This window comes from Hylobates moloch, unplaced genomic scaffold, assembly GCF_009828535.3.
Source record: "Hylobates moloch isolate HMO894 unplaced genomic scaffold, HMol_V3 SCAFFOLD_21, whole genome shotgun sequence".
NCBI classification, from domain to species: domain Eukaryota; kingdom Metazoa; phylum Chordata; class Mammalia; order Primates; family Hylobatidae; genus Hylobates; species Hylobates moloch.
In genome coordinates this window covers 26410915-26432650 of record NW_026652296.1, presented here as the reverse complement: position 1 = coordinate 26432650, position 21736 = coordinate 26410915, and the positions used below count along the sequence as shown (strand labels likewise).

The 21736-nt window shown below is 43.2% G+C and overlaps 1 protein-coding gene across 4 annotated transcripts in view; it reads left to right on the top strand.

Moving 5' to 3' along the window:
* ITCH (itchy E3 ubiquitin protein ligase) overlaps positions 1–21736 on the top strand; it is a 170613-nt gene that overhangs the window by 2396 nt on the left and 146481 nt on the right. For all 4 annotated transcript variants that reach the window (XR_009211553.1, XR_009211554.1, XM_032141887.2 and 1 more), the window contains exon 2: positions 3720–3796. The gene's annotated coding sequence lies outside the window, so the exon portion shown is untranslated. The remainder of the gene's footprint in view (positions 1–3719; positions 3797–21736) is intronic.

The window sequence follows — 21736 nt, the reverse complement described above, 5'->3', positions numbered from 1 at the left end:
AAAGTGCTGGGATTACAGGCATGAGCTGCCACTCCTGGCCCTAAAAAATATATCTTTTCACCTATTGGGAGAGACAGACAAACCAGTAGTCCCCAAATTTGACCATTGGAATAATTAGGAGAGCTTAGAAATTCCAGGGTCTCACCTTCTGAGATGGATTTAGTAGGTCTGGGTTGGCTCCAACCAATTTATTTTTAACACATGCCTTAGGTAATTCTGATGGTCTTGGGAACCACTGAGGGCAAATGGTACTGTAGACTTACCACGGAAAGGTCAAAAAGCTTTGAGACGGAAGAGCAAGTGGCCAATTCTGTGTGTGTGGCTGGGTGGAGGATTGGTTAGAAGAGGCAAGATTTGCCCCTGAATCCACATTGGGTCTTAGATGAAGAGTAGGAATGTGAAAAGGGCAGGGAAAGAGAAGGACAGGGTAGGCTGAGTGAATGCCTTAATGCTGTGTGTAAATTCAGAGGATTATGGAACAAAAAGAGTTCAGGGAGTATGGAGTGGAATGGGGAAGGAGAACATTTTGAAACACAAGGTCAGAAAGGTTAAAGGAAGCAAGTATTTGAAAAGTGATTATTTGTTGTTGTTGAGACTGGGTCTCACCCAGTCACGCAGGATGGAGTGCAGTGGCAGGACCTCCAGAGCTCAAGTGATCTTCCCTCCCCAGCCTCCCTGTGTAGCTGGGACAACAGGCATGCATTAGCATGCCTGGCTAATTTTAAAAATTTTTTTGTAGAGACAGGTTCTTTTTATGTTGCCCAGTCTGGTCTTGAACTCCTGTGTTCAAGTGGTCCTCCCACCTTGGCCTCCTAAAGTGTTGGGATTACAGGTGTAAGCTACTGTGCTCTGGCTAAAAATTTTAAGTATAATGCTAAAAATTTGGAATTTTATGTTGGTAGAAATAGATACAGGGCTGGGCTCAGTGCCTCACGACTGTAATCCCAGCAGTTTGGGAGGCTGAGGCGGGTGAATCGTTTGAGCTCAGGAGTTCAAGACCAGCCTGGGCAACATGATGATATCCCGTCTTTACAAAAAGGAAGAAAAAAAGAGAAATAGATACAGATTTTTCGACAGGGAAATGATGTGAGTGCATATGTGTTTTAGGAAAATTGCTGTGTACTGCAGGACAAAGATAGGCATCAAAAAACAAAAAAAGATTGCTCTGGTGATGAGCGAAAAGATGAAGGAGTAGCTATTGCAGAAGTCTAGTTGAGAAGTGACAAAGCCTGACCTTGGAGAGAGGTTGTGGGGGGATGATCAAAGGATTGGATTTAGCTTTTTACTAGTGCAATATTGTTGCCATATTTTTAGATGAGGATTTTTTTTTAAAGCTAGTCTGGGTAAAGGGCTCCTTTTCTGTCGTAAGAACCCATTAGCAAGTCTGAATAATATTGCCAGGTTATATATGTTATTTATGGTATGAGAGTGAATTGTTCATTAACGTCTTTGAGAAATTAGAAAGAACTATGTCAGATGTAATTTGGAAGAGAACTTGAAGTTTGTTATTGTTACTATTTTTGAGATGGAGTCTTGCTCGGCCACGCAGGCTGGAGTACAGTGATGTGATCTCGGCTCACTGCAACCTCCACCTCCCGGGTTCAAGCGATTCGTGTGCCTCAGCCTCCCAAGTAGTTGCCTCCCAAGTAGCTGGAATTACAGGTGCATGCCACCAAGCCTGGCTAATTTAGAACTTGGAGTTTGGACTGAAATTTATGTCTCTCAGAAGTATTGATCTAGGCTTCTTGGAAGTGTTTTTCTCTCAGCCCGTAGAAACTTGCTCATTGAGTTTTAGAGTTGGAAGAAATTACAGAGATTATCTAGTCCATAATGGCAAATATATTTTGGTTTATCAGCCAGCTCCCATTTTGAAGCTGCCAGAAGCACTGTGTTTGGAAGGATTCTGGTTGTAGGGGCTCTGAGAAATTGTATTATGGTTGATCAGTGATGTCTCCTGTGGACAGTTATCTGGTAGGTAGTAGATATGTGCCAGATATATGCTATTCTTAGATTACTCCAATCTCTTAGTTTTCTGTTTTGTTGTTGTTTGTTTGTTTTAAAGGTTAAATAATTTACCTGAAACTAGTTAAGAGTAAGAACTAGAACTAGAACTAGGTTTTGCAACTCTGGGACTGGTATTCTCTAGTTTACCAAGGTCAATGTGCACTACTGAAGACCTTCTGGTATTAGACTAGAAAAAGAAAAGGGAGATTTTTAGCCTATGCCTCTTGACTGTTTAGGCAAGAGTTTAACAAGGAATTTTGGCCTAGAAGTGAGTTTTGTTGTATTCATTCTGTCTTAAGAAATTTGTGTTAGGACCGGGCGCTGTGGCTCATGCCTGTAATCCCAGCATTTTGGGAGGCTGAAGCGGGCAGATCATGAGGTCAGGAGATCAAGACCATCCTGGCCAACGTGGTGAAACCTCATCCCTACTAAAATACAAAAAATTAGCCGGGTGTGGTGGCGCGCGCCTGTAGTACCAGCTACTTGGGAGGCTGAGGCAGGAGAACTGCTTGAACCTGGGAGGCGGAGGTTGCAGTGAGCTGAGATTGTGCCACTGCACTCCAGCCTGGCAACAAGAATGAGACTCTGTCTCAAAAAAAAAAAAAAAGAAATTCGTGTTAGTACTGATAGGAAATAGTCATCTGTTTTGTTGTTTTGCCACTTTCTTTCTTGTTGCCTAAGTCTCTGTTTTGGGTTTTGGACATTGGTTTCCTTTATAAGAATTAAGACAAAAACATGTAAGGTTTTTTTTTTTTTTGTATTTATAGTACTTAGCCAAATTCTGGGCTCATAATAAGCACTCAGTAAAGGCATGTTGACTTTTATGGCTGTAAATGATACTGGCTTTGAGTCAATATAAGTTAGTTAGGGGGTTCACAGGATTGAATTGCAGCATTCTCTGGTTGGGAGGTTGGCTTTCAGCTAAAAACATTAAGTTGGAAACTATCCTCACAACTAGAAGCAGTTAACCAGAAGCTGTTCCTGCCTCTATCCTCCTGCAGTCTAGCAGTGTACTGTCCTTGAAAAACTGCTGCCAGCTCAGCTTTTTTGCTTCTTTTCAGAACTGACTATATCCAGATCCTTGGTGTGCTTTTTCTTTTCCTGTCCCTAGGAGTCTCCAAGTTGCAGGGACTATCATTATGGTGACCCTTATAGGCTGGTGTATTTATATGGCCATCCTCATTTTGCCAGATAGCCATCATACTCAGATTGGTATCTTCCCATACTATGTATGAATCATTTTCCCCCAGTTCTTTCTTTTGTCCTGTCTGCTCCATTAAAAATTGTCTATCCCATGAAATTTTTAAAAGAGACTTTGTGCTTTTAGAGTCCCAAGGTCATTGCAGATCTGATGTGTTTAACTGTAGAAGTCAGCTGGGTGCGGTGGCTCACGCCTGTAATCCCAGCACTTTCGGAGGCTGAGGTGGGCGGATCATGAGGTCAGGAGTTCAAGACCAGCCTGACCAATATGGTGAAACCCCATCTCTACCAAAAATAAAAAAGCCAGGCGTGGGGGCGCGTGCCCGTAGTGTAGTCCCAGCTCAGGAGGCTGAGGCAGGAGAATCACTTGAACCCAGGAGGCGGAGGTTGGAATGAGCCAATATCGTGCCACTGCACTCCAGCCTGGCGAAAGAGCAAGACTCCATCTCAAAAACAAACAAACAGACAAAAAACTATAGAAGTAATGTGTTAATGGACTCTCCTTCCTTTCTCAGGTACCATGCATTTCACAGTGGCCTTGTGGAGACAACGCCCTAACCCAAGGAAGTGACTCAAACTGTGAGAACTTCAGGTATGGTGACATCCTGTGAGAGAAATTGGGGGCAAGAGTGATGCAGAGGCCAAGCTCTGGTCATATACCTGCTATGAGGAGAGAGCAGTGTTGATGCTAGCTGCATCAGTTGTTTGAACATATAGGCAGCTTCACTTGGTTCTGAAACCCAAAGCTGCCTCTGCAGGGATTAGCCTGTGAGCCACACTGTGCTCTTAATTTGGGTTTTCTGACTTTTCTGTGTTTGTAGATCCCTTACACATATGCATACTTTTTCTATTTGTGTTGTTTTATACACATTTATCTCTGTATACTATTTAGACATGTGCATGTGTAAGGTTAAGAGGTGGGGAATGAAAAAGAAAACAACATGGCCAGGTGCAGTGGCTCATGCCTGTAATTCCAGCACTTTGCTGGGCCAAGGTGGGAGGATCACTTGAATCCAAGAGTTTGAGACCAGCCTGGACAATATGGTGAGACCCTGACTCCACACAAAATGAAACAAAATTAGCTGGTGTGGTGGCGTGTACCTGTAATCCTAGCTGCTTGGGAGGGTAACATGGGAGGATCACTTGAGCCAGGAGGTTGAGGCTGCAGTGAGCCATGATCACACCACTGCACTCCAGCCTGGGTGACAGAGTGAGACCCTGTCTTGGAAAAAAAAAAAAAGACAACATGGTTCAGTGGAGAAAGAATAGAGGACTTGGAAAGAAAAGATCTGGGTTCCGATTTGATTTTGCCACTGACAAGCTGTGTGACTTTCGGCGAGTTATTTAATCTTGCCAGACCTCAGTTTATACATCTGTAAAATAGGTAAGTATTGATTCCTATCTCCATCCCTGGCATTGTTGTGTGGATCAAATAAAATAATACCTATTAAATCTTTAGAAAAGGAAATGAATTCATGACTTAAAATGTTATCTTGGCCTGGCGTGGTGGCTCATGCCTGTAATCCCAGCACTTTGTTTGGGAGGCCAAGGCGGGTGGATCCCTTGAGGTCAGGAGTTTGAGACCAGTCTGGTCAACATGGTGAAACTCCATCTCTACTAAGAATACAAAAATTAGCCAGGTGTGGTGTCATGCGCCTGTAGTCCCAGTTACTTGGGTGGCTGAGGCAGGAGAATCATTTGAACCCAGGAGGTGGACACTGCAATGAGCCAAGATCATGCCACTATACTCCAGCCTGGGCAACATAATTTTGAGTCTGTCTCAAAAAAGGAAAAAGAAAAAAAATGTTATCTAGATCCAGTTGACAGTAATATTGTGAAGCAAAACATGAGGACAAGACAGATTACTTTAAAAGGTCAGGAGAGAAGGAAGACTACTGGATAAGAAAAAAAAAGTAGAACATAAAGTTAAGCAGTAAGAGAATAGGAAGTGAATGAAGTTGAGCAGGTGAATTGTTAGATAATAAAGCTGAGGCTGGGCGAGGTGGCTCACGCTTGTAATCCCAGCACTTTGGGAGGCTGAGGCCGGCGGATCACGAGTTCAGGAGATCGAGACCATCCTGGCTAACAAGGTGAAACCCTGTCTCTACTAAAAGTACAAAAAATTAGCTGGGCGTGGTGGCGGGCGCCTGTAGTCGCAGCTACTCAGGAGGCTGAGGCAGGAGAATGGCGTGAACCTGGGAGGCGGAGCTTGCAGTGTGCCAAGATCACGCCAATGCACTCCAGCCTGGGCAACAGAGCCAGACTCTGTCTCAAAAAAAAAAAAAAAAAAAAAAAAGAAAGCTGAATAGGAAGATAGTGGTAAAATAGAACTAAAATATGATCCAGCATTGCCACTTTTGGGTATATATCCAAAGGAAATAAAATCACTTTTTTTTTTTTTTTTTTGAGATGGAGTCTTGCCCAGGCTAGAGTGCAATGGCACGATCTTGGCTCACTGCAGCTTCTGCCTCCTGGGTTCAAGTGATTCTCCTGTCTCAGCCTCCTGAGTAGCTGGGACTTGGGAGGCCAGGCATGCACCCACCACACCTGGCTAATTTTGTATTTTCAGTAGAGACGGGGTTTCACCACATTGGCCAGGCTGCTCTTGAACTCCTGACCTCAGGTGATCTGCCCGCCTCTGCCTCCCAAAGTGCTGGGATTACAGGTGTGAGCCACCGAGCCCGATCCTGTTCTTTTTTATAATTAAGAGAAAGGAAGGAGATGGTGGGATGATTTGTGATAGCTACTATAAAGCAATTTTAAAAATATTTAAAAGTATTATTAAAGTATTTAAAATATCTTTAAAATATTTCTCAGCATATCCATTTCATCTCAAGCTCACAAAGCAGTTCTTTGTGGAAAGGTATTTGAGCCAACATTCAGGAAACCTGCGTTCTAGCATTGGTATTACTGGTCATTTAAATTCTGTGATCTTGGGCAGCTCACTTAAATCTCTCTGGGCCTGGTTTCCTCACTTATCTATTGAATGTTTTGAATATGATTTCTCAGGTTCTTTCCAGCTCACTCTATTATATTCTGTGCTTTATGTGCTAACTCACTGATTTTTCATGGCTTTGTTGACATCACAATATATGACTGATAGCAGAAATATCTTATAATAAGGCTTCGGCCAGGCGCAGTGGCTCACCCCTGTAATCTTAGCACTTTGGGAGGCTGAGGTGGGCGGATCACGAGGTCAGAAGATCAAGACCATCCTGACTAACACGGTGAAGCCCCGTCTCTACTAAAAATACAAAAAATTAGCCGGGCGTGGTGGCAGGCACCTGTAGTCCCAGCTACTCGGGAGGCTGAGGCAGGAGAATGGCGTGAACCTGGGAGGCGGAGCTTGCTCTCCAGCCTGGTCGACAGAGTGACAGAGGGATACTTTGTCTCAAAAAAAAAAAAGGGGGCTTCATAATATCTGTTGCTTTATAAATGAGAAACCATGTTATTTTAAGTTCTACTTTTTTTTTTTTTTTTTTTTGAGACGGAGTCTCACTCTGTTACCCAGGCTGGAGTGCAGTGGCGCAATCTCAGCTCACTGCAACCTCCGCCTTCCAGGTTCAAGCGATTCTCCTGCCTCAGCCTCCTGAGTAGCTGGGATTACAGGCACCTGCCACCATGCCTGGCTAATTTTTTGTATTTTTAGTAGAAATGGGGTTTCACCATGTTAGCCAGGATGGTCTCGATCTCCTGACCTCGTGATCTGCCTGCCTCAGCCTCCCAATGTGCTGGGATTACAGGCGTGAGCCACCGCACCTGGCCTTTTAAATTCTACTTTAAACATTGGCACCGAGAGACCTGTAGGAAACATAAGTATAGAAAGTTTAAGTTTGTAATATTTGACAAGGATCTGTTGAGCTGCTATTGTGCTAGGTTCCAAAGGGTACTCAAATATAAAACTGCTGGTTTAAGGATTTTGTCGGGAAAACAAACTTCCTTGCCAGTGATTGATTATTATAAAAAGGAAGATGATAAATGTTACAAGAGTTTCGTTGCATTGCAATTTAAGAAATTAAGTTCAGATTTTTTGGTTCCTTTAACATAATTGAATGTATTCCTTTTTTTTTTTTTTTTTTTTTGAGACAGAGTTTTTCTCTTGCTGTCGAGGCTGGAGTGCAGTGGTGCAATCTCAGCTCACTGCAACCTCCACCCCCTGGGTTCAAGCGATTCTCCTGCCTGAGTCTCCCAAGTAGCTAGGATTACAGGCATGTGCCACCACGCCCAGCGAATTTCGTATTTTTACTAGAGATAGGGTTTCACCATGTTGGTGAGGCTGGTCTTGAACTCCAGACCTCAAATAATCCACCTGCCTCGGCCTCCCAAAGTTCTGGATTACAGGCATAAGCCACTGCGCCTGGCCAAATGTTTTTTTTTTTTTTTTGAGACAGAGTCTTGTTCTTGCCCAGGCTGGAGTACAGTGGTGTAATCTTGGCTCACTGCAACCTCCGTCTCCTGGGTTCAAGCCATTCTCCTGCCTCAGCCTCCTGGGTAGCTGGGATTACAGGTCTCTGCCACCACGGCCAGCTAATTTTTATATTTTTACTAGAGATGGGGTTTCACCGTATTGGCCAGGCTGGTCTCGAACTCCTGACCTCAGGTGATCCGCCTGCCTTGCCCTCCCAAAGTGCTGGGATTATAGGCATCTGGCCTAACATAATTGAATGTATTCTAAGTGCTGCTGTATGCTAGACATTGCAGGGACTCATGGTGAAAAAGCAATCTCTGCCCTCCAGCAACTCGCATTTTTTTTCCCATGTCTGGAAATTGCTTACCCTAATAGATCTATCCTTCTGTCCCAGGAAAGAGAAGAATTTTAATACTGCATCGTCACTTATAGGTTAAGAATTCATCTACATATTGAGCTTAACTCACTCCAGAAATATCTACTAACTTGCTTGCTTTCTGAGAAAATGTTTATTATTTTACTACTGTATTCCACAACTTTTCTTTGTCAGTTACAAGATAACATTTTTTTTTTTTTTTTTTTTTTAAGATGGAGTCTTGCTTTGTCGCCAGGCTGGAGTGCAGTGGCGCAGTCTCAGCTGACTGCAATCTCCGTCTCCCAGGTTAAAGCGATTCCTCTGCCTCAGCCTCCCATGTAGCTGGGACTACAGGTGCCCACCACCACACCTGGCTAATTTTTTGTATTTTAGTAGAGACGAGGTTTCACCATGTTGGCCAGGATGGACTTTTTATTTTTTATTTTTTTAAGACAAGATAAGCTCCAGAAATAACCATCTGCATTTAGGTGAACTTTGATTTGCTTGTTAGTCATTCATTCATGCAAAGAAAGAGTAGGTTCTACAATTTTGTCTTGATTATTTTTCCAAATAATCAAATTTAATTGGTCACAAAGGAAAGGATTTTAGTCTAAAGAATTATATTGTAGGAGTTAATAGTATTTACTGGAGTTAGGTTGATTTTGAATTTTGACTCTACTGTGTATTGGTGGTATGATCTTGGCCAACTTGCCTAACTTCTTTGTGCCTTAGTTTTCTCATCTGTAAATTGGGAATAGTAATAGCATATATACATAGGTATTATGTGTTTCTGCTTGAACAAGACTTGGCTCACAGTGTGAAGTGTTAGTTGTTGTTTTCGTTATTATCATTACGATCAACTTTATCTTTCTTAAAGTTATGATCTGAGTTCATTAATCATTCAGTAAACTTATTTAGGCTGAGCATTGTAAATTTAAATGCCTGCAAGGGCTGGATGAACATTTAGTAAGTAATGACAGATCGGACTGGGACTTTAAGTGAACTAGGGAATTCATTCCCCTCCAAGGGAGCAGCTATTAAAGTAGCTTTGGCTTACAATTTTTTTTTTTTTTTGAGACAGAGTTTCACTTTTGTTGCCCAGGCTGGAGTGCAGTGGCATGATCTTGGCTCATTGCAATCTCAACCTCTGCCTCCCGGGTTCAAGCAATTCTCCTGCCTCAGCCTCCCAAGTAGCTAGAATTACAGGTGTTCTCCACCACACTTGGCTAATTTTTTGTATTTTTAGTAGAGATAGGGTTTCATCATGTTGGCCAGGCTGGTGTTGAACTCCTGACCTCAGGTGATCCACCCGCCTCGGCCTCCCAAAGTGCTGGGATTACAGGTGTCAGCCACCATGCCTGGCGTGATTTTTTTTTTTTTTTGAGACGGAGTCTTGCTCTTGTTGCCCAGGCTGGAGTGCAATGGCACAATCTCGGCTCACCACAACCGCTGCTTCCCGAGTTCAAGCAATTCTCCTGCCTCATCTTCCCGAGTAGCTGGGATTACAGGTGTGTGCCACCACGCCCAGCTTATTTTGTATTTTTAGCAGAGACAGGGTTTCTCCATGTTGGTCAGGCTGGTCTCAAACTCCCGACCTCAGGTGATCCACCTGCCTCGGCCTCCCAAAATGCTGAGATTACAGGCGTAAGCCACCGCACCCAGCCTTTTTTTTTTTTTTTTTTAATGGAGGTAAAAGTATGTGAGGTTATGTATATGTTATTTAGCTCGATTTAGCCATTCCACAACGTGTACATATTTTAAAACATATTATAGGCTGGTCATGGTGGCTCATACCTATAATCCCAGAACTTTGAGAGGCTAAGGCAGGAGGATCTCTTGAGGCCAGGAGTTTGAGACCAGCCTGGATAACATAGTGAGACCCCATCTTTGTTTTATTTCAATAAATAAATGAAACCTGTTTTACATGATAAATATATACCTTTTTTGTCAATTAAAATAATTTAAAAATACTACTTAAGTTCTTGGGAATACACTCACAATGTATTGGTAGTTAAATTTTTTTTTTTTTTTTTTTTTACCAGTTGCAGTGGCTCACGTCTGTAATCCCAGCACTTTGGGAGGCCAAGGTGATAGGATGGCTTGAGCCTCGGAGTTTGAGACCAGTGTGAGCAACATAGTGAGATCCCGTCATTATATTTTTCAAAATTAAAAAGAAAGTTTTCAGAAGGTTAAAAAAAATTGAGGCAAAATTCACTACTTTAAAGTGTACGATTCAGCGTTGGCTTACTATTGACCTTGGGGAGAGTGCAGACTGAATATCTTAATTTTTTTCTAAGAAGAAGCTAGAAATCAAGATTTTGTAAGAAATTTTTATTATTAAATGTTGGCAACTTATGAATTCATATATAAACACTGTGGGCCAAACAAATTACCACTGTAGGCAGAATTTGTCTTGTGGCTTGGCGCTTTACAACCTCTGATCTGGGGCTTGACTTTCTGCAGCATAACCCATGTTCTCTGTCCTCTGAGAAGAAAGTTCTTACCCACATAAAGATTTAACCAGCCTCGGCAGCATGGTGAAACACTGTCTCTACAAAAAAGCCTTATGAAAATCAGCCAGGCATGATGGTGGTGTGCGCTTGTTGTCCCAGCTGAAGTGTGAGGGTCGCTTAAGCCCGGGAGGTTGAGGCTGCAGTGAGCTCATGTCACTGCACTGATATCATGTCACTGATATCATGTCACTGCCCTCCAGTCTGGGCAACAGAGTGAGACCCTGTCTCAAAAATAAATAAATAAATAAAACAGTTCAAACAATACCTCAAAGCAGTCTAGTACTGAATGAGAGGTACGTAGAATAATTATTAAGGCAGATAGAAGGAGGGAAGTTATTTGGTTATTTAGTTATTCAGAATATGCCAAGGTGTAGAGGCAGGAATGGACTTCAGGGGGTGGAATTTAATTTTAGAGGATTTGTGTGAGCCTGGTAATAGGCCAAAGTTTTGAAAAGTTGAGAAGAGTCAAGCCTCTTGTTTTGAATAACCTTGAGACCTATTGGCTGATAGGATTAAATGGTATTTTGTGAAGATTTATTTGGCAAAATTGAGGTCTGTAGTATTTACTATGGTTGGAGGCAGGGAGACTAGGCTACGGAGGTGTCAGCGGGAATGAAAATAAAGGGGGAAAAGCTTGTATAAGAGACAAAAGATTGCATTAAAGAGGGCCAATTTTGAAAGCTTTTTCTCTGTTGACTTTTGTGCAAACTGGGATATGGGAAGATACTGTGTACAGGCTATATTCCTCTTTTCATGTTGTGAATCTTGCTTTATCCCTTACTCAGTCCCGACAGTGTCCTTGTTGATGGATTACATACGTATTCTTACGATTTCCCAGCTTGCACAAATAGAATAGAAAGAAAAACCAGGCCAGGCATGGTGGCTCACACCTGTAATCCCAGCACTTTGGGAGGCTGAAGTGGGCAGATCACTTGAGGCTGGAGTTTGAGACCAGCCTGGCCAACAGGGCGAAACCTCGTGTCTACTAAAAATATAAAAAATTAGCCGGGCGTGGTGTTGCACTCCTGTAGTGCTAGCTACTTGGGAGGCTGAGGCATGAGTATTGCTGGAAACCGGGAGGCGGAGATTGCAGTGAGCCGAGATTGAACTGCTGCACTCTAGCCTGGGCGGCAGAGCGAGACCCTGTCTCAAAAAGAAAAACCACCAAAGTAGTGTAATTGCTCATCACATTTCTTGTTTGGGGTTTTTGGTTATCTTGGTTAACCTCTGGTATATTTCATTAGACCTTAGTTTATACATTGAATTTTCGTATTTACCAAGGTTTGGAAACAATGACAAATGGCTTGCTCTTAGAAAGATGTAGAATTTTGCTGCAGAAACTTGAGATAACTGATATGGCTGGGCGTGGTGGCTCACACCTGTAATCCCAGCACTTCGAGAGTCCACGGTGGGCAGATCGCTTGAGCCCAGGTATTCAAGACCAGCCTGGGCAACATGGAGAAACCCTGTCTCTACGAAAAACACAAAAAATTAGTTGGGCATGGTGGCGTGTGCGCCTGTAGTCCCAGCTACCCAGGAGGCTGAGGTGGGAGGATTACCTGGTCCCTGGAGGTCAAGGCTGCAGTGATTTACCTGTGATTGTACCACCGTACTCCAGCCTAGGCAACAGAGACCCTGTCTCAAAAAAAAAAAAAAAAAATTATGATTCAGAGTGTTTGAAGAAACCAATAAATGTAGAAAGGTGGAATATGTTTGTTCTGCATAACCTGAGAAAGTGATTTTTAGGATGTTATTTTCTAAATAAGATTTAGATTTTGTTTTGTTTATACTTCTCATGAAACTTTTTTTTTTTTTTTTTTTTTTACATACTTGGGAAGTTATTCCTTATTCTTGGCCAAATACAAAATGTCATTATTTTAGAGACTATAGTCTTTTTCGCAAGTAAGCTGAATAGTGTGTTAGGTATAGTCTGAGTATTAAGAATATCTGAGATCTGTATTAAAAAGAGATGTAGGCCGGGCACGGTGGCTCACGCCTGTAATCCCAGCACTTTGGGAGGCCGAAGCGGGAAGATCACCTGAGGTCAGGAGTTCGAGAGCAGCCTGGCCAACATGGTGAAACCCTGTCTGTACTAAAAATACCAAAAAAATTAGCCAGGTGGGGTGGTGGCGCACCTGTAATCCCAGATACTCGAGGGGCTGAGGCTGGAGAATTGCTGAACCCAGGAGGCAGAGGTTGCAGTGAGCGGAGATTGTGCTATTGTACTCTAGCCTGGGCGATGAGCGAAACTCCGTCTCAAAAAAAAAAAAAAAGAGATGTAAAAAAAAGAATATCTGAGATATAGCAAAATTTTTCTCATGGATGAATAAAAATACTGAACTGGGCCTTTAAAAAAGTACAGAAAATTGCCTGTGTCATAGAAATGCAGCAGTAGGGTCAAATGAGCTAAATCTAAATCTCATTTAATGAAAAAGGCATTTTTCTTTTATTTTTGGAGGTTGGTCTAACCTAGTTTTTGGAATTCATTTGTTTTGCAATTAAAAGAGATTTTTAGGTGGTTCATTTAATTATAGCTGTTTTGGAAATGGGAAGGAAAATAATGTGAGAGAGAGATTAACTGCATTTGCTTCTGTGGAAAGTCAGTCAGTAGTCAAAAGGAGATTCTGGATTATGTATTTATTTATCTAAAAATATGGAACACTTGGTGGATTTTAATCTTATCCTTGCTCAGAGGATATACTAATCTGTGTGTTCTGATATTTTAGTATATGTGCTGCTGAAGCAAACACACAGATTATTTTTTTCTGTTCTTAAGTTTTTTGGAGGAAAGCTATTTACTATAGGTCTTAATTAAAAACTATATTCTGTATATCTTGAAATGTGCAGAACCCTGCTGCTGCTGCTTTTCATTATCCAGAATGTTGCTCACATCTCTCTACTATCATCTTCTCTCCCTTTGTTTTAGTCCTTGGGGGTTTATATTTTTTTATTCCTTTATTTCATTTTTTTTCTGAGGTTTTGGAAGGGAATAGAGAATGGAGTGTGTTCATTCTGCCTGGCTGGTTGATTTTATATAGAAATTGATGTTTTCATCTCTAAGGGACAAAGAAAATTAGGAAAATACCTATCCTAGTTTTTTTTTTTATTGTGGTAAAATACACATTACATACAGTTTACCATTTTAAATATTGTTAAATCTTCAGTTCAGTGACATTAAGTACATTTACCTTGTTATGTGACCATTACCACTATCAGTCTCTAGAACTTTTTCATCATCCGGAACTGAAACTTGTACCTATTAAACAATAATTATCCATTTCACCTCCTCCCAGCCCTGGTAACTACTATTCTGTTTTCTGTCTCTGTGAATTCAACTATTCTAGGCACCTCATTGTAAAAGTGGAGTCATACAATATTTGTCCTTTTTTTGTTTGTTTGTTTTGTTTTTCTAGACGGAGACGGAGTCCACTCTGTCACCCAGCCTGGAGTGCAGTGGCACCATCTCGGCTCACTGCAAGCTCTGTCTCCTGGGTTCACGCCATTCTCCTGCCTCAGTCTCCCAAGTAGCCGGGACCACAGGTGCCCACCACCACTCCCGGCTAATTTCTTTTTGTATTTTTAGTAGAGACAGGGTTTCACTGTGTTAGCCAGGATGGTCTCGATCTCCTGACCTCGTGATCTGCCTGCCTTGGCCTCCCAAAGTGCTGGGATTACAGGCGTGAGCCACTGCACCCGGCCTCCCTTTTTGTTTTTTTTTGAAATGGAGTCTCGCTCTGTCACCAAGCTGGAGTGCAGTGGTGCTACCTCGGCTCACTGCAACCTCCGCCTCCCAGGTTCAAGCGATTCTCCTGCCTCAGTCTCCCGAGTAGCTGGAACTACAGGCATGCGCCACCACGCCCAGCTAATTTTTGTATTTTTAATAGAGACGGGGTTTCACCATGTTGACCAGGATCGTCTCGATCTCTTGACCTTGTGATCCACCTGCCTCAGCTGGGATTACAGGCGTGAGCCACTGCGCCCGGCCAATATTTGTCCTTTTGTGTCTGGTGTATTTCACTTAGCATAATGTCTTCAGGTTTCATGTTGTACCATGTGTCAATTTTATTCCTTTTTAATGCTGAATAATACTCCATTGTATATATTTTAGTAATTTTTTGAAGGACTGAATAGGCTCAAATACAGCAATGACATATTTTTTGTTCATTTCCCTGTTATCTTTTTTGCTGTGAACTGTGATTTTAAATCATGAAATTAACATTGAACTATGCTAGAGATACTAGTTTTGGGCCACATCTTCTGTTCTGACCTTAGGTAATCCACTTTGCTTGGGTTGTCTTACTCAGTTGTAAGAGTTTATTGTAAATTCTGGATACAACTCCTTTATCAGTTACGTGTTTTGCAGATTTTATCTCCTAGCCTATTGCTTGTCTTTCCATTTTTTTAATGATGTCTTTTTTTTTTTTTCAAAAATAGAGATGGGGTCTTGCATTGTTGCCCATGCTGGTCAAACTCCTGGGCTCGGGGGATTTTCCTGCCTTTGCCTCCTAAGGCGCTATGATTACAGGCATGAGCCACCAGCCCTGCCCTAGAAGTTGAGTGCAATCAAAATTAGAAACTTTGACTCTTTATTTATTTATTTTTGAGACAGTCTCACTCTGTCACCCAGGCTGGAGTGCAGTGGCACAATCGTGGCTCACTGTAATCTCTACCTCCTGGGTTCAGGAGATTCTCCTGCCTCAGCCTCCTGAGTAGCTGGGATTACAGGTATGTGTCACTGCACCTGGGTAATTTTTGTATTTTTAGTGCAGATGGAGTTTCACCATGTTGGCCAGGCTGGTCTTGAACTCCTGGTCTCAAGTAATCTACCTGCCTCGGCCTCCCGAAGTGCTGGGATTACCGGCGTGAGCCACTGCACCTGTTTGAAACTTCGACTCTTGAGAAGACATCATTAAGTCCGGGCATGGTGGCTTGCACCTGTAATCCCAGCAGTTTGGGAAGCTGAGGCGAGAGGATCGCTTGAGCCCAGGAGTTGGAGACCAGCCTGGCCAACAAAGTGAGACCCCCATGCCTACAAAAACAAAACAAAACAAAAAAACAACTATCCGGACGTGGTGGTGTGTGCCTGTTTTTTTTGTTTTGTTTTTTGAGATGGAGTCTTGTTCTGTTGCCCAGGCTGGAGTGTGGTGGCGCAATCTCATCTCACTGCAGCCTCCACCTCCCAGGATCAAGTGATTCTCCTGCTGGGACTACAGGTGTGTGCCACCACGCCTGGCTAATTTTTTTTTTTTTTTTTTGAGATGGAGTTTTGCTTTGTCGCCCAGGCTGGAGTGCAGTGGTGCTATCTCTGCTCACCACAACCTCCGTCTCCTGGGTTCAAGTGATTCTCCTGCCTCAGCCTCCAGGGTAGCTGGGATTACAGGCGCATGCCACCATGCCTGGCTAATTTTTTTTTTTTTTTTTTTTTTTAGTAGAGACGGGGTTTCACCATGTTGGCCAGACTGGTCTGGAACTCCTGGCCTCGTGATCTGCCTGCCTTGGCCTCCCAAAGTGCTGAGATTACAGATGTGAGCCACTGCGCCCAGCGTGTATGCCTGTATGTAGTCCCAGCTATTTGGGGGAGAATGAGGCAGTAGGATCCCTTGAGCCCAGGAGTTCCAGGCTGTAGTGAGCCGTGATCATACCACTGTACCCTAGCCCTGTCAACAGAGCAAGTCCCTGTCTCTAAAAAAAAAAAAAAAAAAAAAAAAACACAAAACACTCAATTTCTCAATTGTTTTCTTTAATGAATAATATGAATATGTTTGGTGTCAAAAGACTCAAAACACTCAATTTCTCAATTGTTTTCTTTAATGAATAATATGAATATGTTTGGTGTCATATCTACAAAAATCTTTGTGTTAGGTAACATGGGGTACCTTAAAATGGCGCCGTACCTTAAGATGGGGCCGGTTCCGGGTTCTTCTCCCCTCCTTGACCCGGCACTGTCTGAACCCGCCAAAGGAGGGCCAATCAGAAAGAAGCATCTCCCACCTTCCCTTGGGCCCGCCCCAGCCCAATCCACGTAGGCCCAAGGGATATAAAACCCAGCACACCAGCAGCCCTCTCTCTCTTCTCTTCCTTCTCCTTGCATGGTGCCGCTCGATACCTCCAGTAAAGATCTCTTGACCGCTACCGGTGTAGTTTGGTCTCCGCCCAGCCCCTTTCACTTTGCCTCACCGGGCAATCAATAAATCTTTCTTAGATTTCCATTTGTTTACCTGTGAGAACAAATAAGATGTATGTGGTATTTTGCCTTCTTTGGAATAATATTTCTATTGTTTCTTTTTGAATTTAATCGGAGGAGCTAATCTTGGGATAGAATACTAAGGTGAAAATCTACAGACTCAAATTGGAATGTAGAATTGACTTTGCTTTCATAATCTTAGTTGTTTCCTAATAGGTAAGTGGTAATTTGGTTCCTCTCCCCTTCCTAGTATTGAGGGCTCTTGGATGTAAACTCTTGTTTGTGTCATTTTATTCTAGGCTTTTGACACAATCTGGATAACAATGCTTTTTGGCTCCTTTTAAGGAAAATGCATGAATTTTGTTAATAAAGTGCATATACATATTACTCAGTGACTCAGTATTGACTTCAGTTTATTTGATAATTCTTTTTTCTATTCTTTTTTTTTGAGAAGGAGTCTCGCTCTTTCACCCAGGCTGGAGTGCAGTGGCGCGATCTCGGCTCACTGCAGGCTCCGCCCCCCGGGGTTCACGCCATTCTCCTGCCTCAGCCTCCCGCGTAGCTGGGACTACTGGTGCCCGCCACCTCGCCCGGCTAATTTTTTTGTATTTTTTAGTAGAGACGGGGTTTCACCGTGTTAGCCAGGATGGTCTCGATCTCCTGACCTTGTGATCCGCCCGCCTCGGCCTCCCAAAGTGCTGGAATTACAGGCGTGAGCCACCGCGCCCGGCCTCTTTTTTCTATTCTTGAGACGGAATCTCGACTTGTCACCCAGGCTGGAGTGCAGTGGCGTGATCTCAGCATACTGCAACCTCTGCCTCCTGGGTTCAAGTGATTCTCTTGTCTCAGCCTCTCAAGTGGCTGGAATTACAGGCGCCTGCCACCATGCCCAGCTAATTTTTTTGTATTTTTAGTAGAGATGGGGTTTCACCGTGTTGGCCAGGCTGGTCTCGAACTCCTGACCACAAGTGATCCACCTGCCTTGGCCTCGCAAAGTGCTAGGATTATAGGTGTGAGCCACCACGCTCAGCCAATAATTCTTTTTATTATTATTATTATTATTATTATTATTATTTTGAGACAGAGTCTTGCCCTGTAGCCCAGGCTGGAGTGCAGTGGCATGATCTCTGTTCACTGAAACCTCTGCCTCCCAGCTTTAAGTGATTCTCCTGCCTTAGCCTCCTGAGTAGCTGGGATTACAGGCACGCACCGCCATGCCCGGCTAATTTTTGTATTTTTAGTAGAAACGGAGTTTCACCATGTTGGTCAGGTTGGTCTCGAACTCCTGACCTTGTGATCCGCCTGCCTCGGCCTCCCAAAGTGCTGGGATTACAGCCATGAGCCACCGCGGCCAGTCCTTTTAAAAATTTTTTTTCAGACAGGGTCCTGCTTTGTTGCTCAGCTGGGAATGCAGTGGCGTGATCATAGCTCACTATAGTCTTGACCTCTCAGGCTTTGGCGATGCTCCTGTGTCAGTCTCCTGAGTAGCTGGGACCACAGGTGCATACCACCATGCCTGGGTAATTTATTTTTATTTTTTATAGAGATAGTGTCTTGCTATGTTGCCCAGGCTGGTGTTGAACTCCTGGTCTCAAGTGACCCTCCTACCTTGACCTCCCAAGGTACTGGGGGTGGGATTACAGGCATGAGCCACCATGCCAGTCTTGGGCTTTATAATCAGTAGAGACCGGGTTTCTCCATGTTGGTCAGGCTGGTCTCGAACTCCTGACCTCAGGTGATCTGCCTGCCTCAGCCTCCCAAAGTGCTGGGATTACAGGCATGAGCCACTCCCAAAGTGCTGGGATTACAAGCGTGAGCCACCGCGCCCGGCCGAGATGGGATTTCTTTATGTCAGACTGGTCTCAAACTCCTGACCTCAGGTGATCCACCCGCCTCAGCCTCCCAAAGTGCTCGGATTACAGGCGTGAGCCACTGTGTCCGGCCCCCCCCCCTTTTTTTTTTTTTTTTTTTTTTTAAGTCAAGTGAAGCAGTGGGAGTGGAGAAGGAACACAGAAATCTGTAAATGGTTGTGATCAGTTAGTTGTAAATACCAGTGTAGTTGGACCAGCCAAGGCCTGTAATTCTTTTTGTTTTTGTTTTTTTTTTTGAGATAGAGTCTTGCTCTGTCGCCCAGGCTAGAGTGCAGTGGCGCAATCTTGTCTCACTGCAACCTCCGCCTTCCGGGTTCAAGCAGTTCTCTGCCTCAGCCTCCTGAGTAGCTGGGATTACAGGCATGCGCCACCATGTCCAGCTCATTTTTGTATTTTTAGTAGAGACGGGGTTTGACCATTTTGGCCAGGCTGGTCTTGAACTCCTGACCTTGTGATCCACCCGCCTCAGCTTCCCAAAGTGCTGGGATTACAGGTGTGAGCCACCGTGCCCAGCTGCCTGTAATTCTTAAATAATGTTTAGGAATGATCTGAGGAAAGTTTGCTGGAAGGATGAGGCATGGTGGATATTAGGGTCTTTTTTTTTTTTTTTTTTTTTTTTGTGAGACGGAGTCTCGTTCTGTCGCCCAGGTTGGAGTGCAGTGGTGCGATCTCAGGTCACTGCAAGCTCTGCCTCCCGGGTTCATGCCATTCTTCTGCCTCAGCCTCCCAAGTAGCTGGGACTACAGGCGCCTGCCACCACGCCTGGCTAATTTTTTTTGTATTTTTAGTAGAGGTGGGGTTTCACCATGTTAGCCAGGTTGGTCTTGATCTCCTGACCTCGTGATCCACCTGCCTCGGCCTCCCAAAGTGTTAGGATTACAGGCGTGAGCCACCGCACCTGGCTATTAGGGTCTTATATTTCGAGAATATATAGATATTAAGAGATGGTCAGAAACAATAATTTGTTTTTTTTTTAAGACTGAGTCTCACTCTGTCGCTCAGGCTGGAATGCAGTGGTGTGATCTCAGCTCACTGTAACCTCTGCTTCTCAGATTCAAGCCATTCTCCTGCCTCAGCCTACCGAGGAGCTGGGACTACAGCAGACGCATGCCACCACGCCCAGCTAATTTTGTGGTGTGTGTGTGTGTGTGTGTGTGTGTGTGTGTGTGTGTGTGTGTGTGTTTTAGTAGAGACAGGGTGTCACCATGTTGGCCAGGCTGGTCTCGAACTCCTGACCTTAGGTGATCCGCTCACCTCGGCCTTGCAAAGTGCTGGGATTACAGACGCGAAGCACCACCTCTGGTCAGAAGCAAGGATTCCTTAGAGCCAGGAAATTCAACATTATATATAATTAGATGTATAATTTCACACAAGCATTGTTTGCAAGAGAACAGTACTGATAGTAGTACAACAATATTTGTATTTATTGTGGCAAATGCTTTAAACTTTAGCAGTAGTCAAAGCTAGAAACAACTTGTAATAATAGTTAATTTTGAAATGTTTGTCAGAAGGGGGAAGAAATCACCTTCTGGAATATTAGGTACAGAGTTCAAACCAGCAAATGAATGCTAACAGTTAGATCCTGGTGCCAATTTCCTTAAACTCTGTGTTCATACTGTTGAACCTCGAAAGTTGTAGCTTCCTCTTTTTCTCTTTGAACAATATAATTGTCCTTTTTTGCATATGCTTTAGAATCCATACTGATGTATTTGGTTGGAAAATGGGAAAGGAGCTTTTAGTGTTCTGAGATCATTGTGTGATGTTCAGAGCCAAAGTGTCACTTTTATATGGTAGAGAATGGTTCATATTCTACCTCCTTGTTAAGTCAATTAAGTCAATATTCCCTAGTAAATAAGAAAGCAACCGCTTTCCCTATCATGAGGGGTTTTGGGTTTCTTCCCACTTGCTTTGCTGAGAAATTAAATTATGGAAGTGGGTATTTACCCTCTGCTCCAACCTAAATAAACTTTTATTCCTTCTGCCAATACCTTCAGTAGCCCATACACCAAAGTCAGCTCCTTTGTTTTTTTGTTTTTTTTTTTGAGACGGAGTCTTGATCTCTCGCCCAGGCTGTAGTGCAATGGTGCGATCTCAGCTCATGGCAGTCTCTGCCTCCTGGGATCAAGCAATTCTCAGCCTCCAAGTAGCTGGGATCACAGGCGCCTGCCACCACACCTGGCTAAGGTCCTTTGTGATTATTAGTGGAGAATGGGATCTAAAAATGTTCCTGTGTTCCTTCTAGCTAGTCTTTGCTACTGTGCCCCTAGATAATGGGATCTAGTTTTTCACTTGAGTAGTGTTTGGGAACATGACAGAGTGGCCCTGTCCAAGGGAGACATACCACTTATTTTATAGTAAGATTGTTTGAGAGTTTGACTTCATTAGGGTTTAGTTCTCTGAATACCACTATATACTTTAGCTCTTTGAACTCTGGGCTTTCTGCCACAAGCAGTTTTTCTCCTTAATTAGTTTTTTTGTGTCTTCTGAAATGTCATTTTGGTGGATTCTTTTAAGAAAATATAGGGCTATATTAAATTACTTAAAGGTTTTCTAAGTCACGATAGATGTGGCCTGTAAAAATATCTGATTATGTTGGATGTGTTATTTCTGAAAATAAACCAAGCAAATTTCACAATATCCTGTTTAATAATTTCTCTATAAATAAGATACATATTTAAAATAAGGCTATAAATGTTTGTTGCTTAAGAGACAAGGTATTACTGAAATAATCTTCTAAAGTATGTCTATCCCTTTCCACATTTTTGTTTCCACTGCCTTTTCAGGAAGATGTTAAGGTTCATTTTACCTCTGGCAGTGTTTTAGCACCTTCTTTCTACATTGGGCATTCTGTCTGTCGCATTTTTCTAGTGTAGTAGTAAACATTACTCAAAATAAATGATTTATAGGCCGGGCGTGATGGCTCATGCCTGTAATCTCAGCACTTTGGGAGGCTGAGGCAGGCAGATCACCTGAGGTCAGGCATTTGAGACCAGCCTGGCCAACATGGCAAAACCCCATCTATACTAAAGATACAAAAAAAATAAGCCAGATGTCATGCATGCCTGTAATCCCAGCTACTAGGGAGGCTGAGGCAGGAGAATTGCTTGAACCCAGGAAGCAGAGGTTGCAGTGAGGGGAGATTGCGCCACTGCACTCCAGCCTGGGTGACGGAGTGAATGTCTGTCTCAAAAAAAAAAAAAA